Source organism: Chaetodon trifascialis, chromosome 7 (genome assembly GCF_039877785.1).
Source record: "Chaetodon trifascialis isolate fChaTrf1 chromosome 7, fChaTrf1.hap1, whole genome shotgun sequence".
Lineage (NCBI taxonomy): Eukaryota > Metazoa > Chordata > Actinopteri > Chaetodontiformes > Chaetodontidae > Chaetodon > Chaetodon trifascialis.
The window spans coordinates 29,213,645-29,215,407 of NC_092062.1; positions in this window are offsets into that span (position 1 = coordinate 29,213,645).

A 1,763-nucleotide genomic window follows, 5' to 3' on the forward strand; every position below is an offset into this window, starting at 1 on the left:
GGATGCGATGCAGGATGCAAACTGTAGCATGTTTCTCTCAGGTGTGTGGCACAATGTTCAGATAGTTTCAGATAGTTTAGCGTCTCCTTTAAGTTAAATAACCAGAGCTCACTGTGATGTTTCACTGGAAGTGCCTTCTACTGAAAGCAGAACGGCAGAATATTAGATTTTTGTTGGGACGTCAGTGATTTTGTTGACAGAAAATGATAAATATGTTCATAGTTTCATAATATAAGAAAAGGACAATGAGTGGACTTTACAGACCTACCAACGGTCCGTGACATCAGCAGGGTTCAGCGGGTGCTTCAGTTTAAAGACCACAAACTATTCTGAGAAACTGTGTTAACGACGTTAACTGCTGCTTAAATTAGAACTCAAGAAAAACTTTATTTTGATGAAAATAACCCTCATCCGTGTCCGATCAGACACGGTTAAATAAGATTCCTAATCACTTAAAAGCGCAGAGCTGAACTGTGTGCCGTAATCCTTCTTATCCAACTTACATGTAAGTTATAAAGGTCAAATCTACAATTAAATCATCGTCCACAATTACATTACATGCGGTGTCTCTGCTTAATGAAATTATCTTCATTTGCAGCTTTGTTGGCCAGTGCTTCTAGGAATAGTTACAGCAGTATCTGTATGTTATGTATCGGTGGTTGGATAAAAGAATTAACTGTCCAGAGCAGAAAGCATCGGAGAATTTATCTTTCTGCTGAAGATGTGTGTCACAGGACACGCTGACACACATACACAGGATAACAAGACTATCATGGAGTCCAAAGGGCAGGACACAGATATGGACGCAGTCTTCTGTCACGGTGGATGTCTCTTCAAAGTGAGATAAAGTATTTATCAGGATAAGGAACTCTGGCTTTTCAGATGAGAAAAATGATGTGAAATATACTCAGAAACACGTAATAACTGACAAGAAACATACTTCTTCTATACCATCTGTCGCATCGCCTGCAATTAACCAAATGTTCCAGAGACACAGATCACAGTGAAGAAGCATAAATAATGAAATAAATAAAACTCCACAGTGTGTTTGACTCGATAACTGAAGCTGCTGATGAAGTCAGACGGTCACCAAGCTGTCGGCTTTCACCCTCTGCTGGAAAACATGTGGGCTGAATGTTATGCTGATCTGCGTACCACTGTAAAAACACTGCTAAAGTAAAAGTACCGCACTGAAGTGTTACTACTGTAAAATGAACATGTGTTGTTGGAAAGCAAATGCTGCAGAAGGGCCCTTCTGGGATGCAGCTGTGGGAGATGACAGCTGGCCTCTGGGGCCACGACATGGTGAAGAGGAGGCACCAAAACTGCTTGGCTGGTTTTGGAGGTGTCGTGTAGTCTGCGATACTGCACCTGTAGACCTTTCCAGTGGAGGAAAAACTTCCTTAAATGCTAGAAAATTAGTCGTATTTCATGTCTATTCATTAGATCTTTAGATCTAAATCTTAACCAGGGTTTAGAGCCCATTCACCTTAAATGCAACCTGACCTTCTGCGGGCCTGAGTCCGCCGCTGGAGCACAAAAGAAAAGACAAACAGCTCGAATCTGTGGGCTGCTGGAGTGCAGCACTTGAGTCACGGCTGGCATGTCTACGCCGGTGATGAAACAGTTACATAATTGAATGTTTGCTCATGCGTTGTCGGGCTCGCCGCTGTGTGGCACTGATCACACCTCATACACACAGCCGGGCTGGAGGGGGCGTTCCCGGACTGAGGCAGAGCTCCGGTCATTTCAGCACCGGGCTC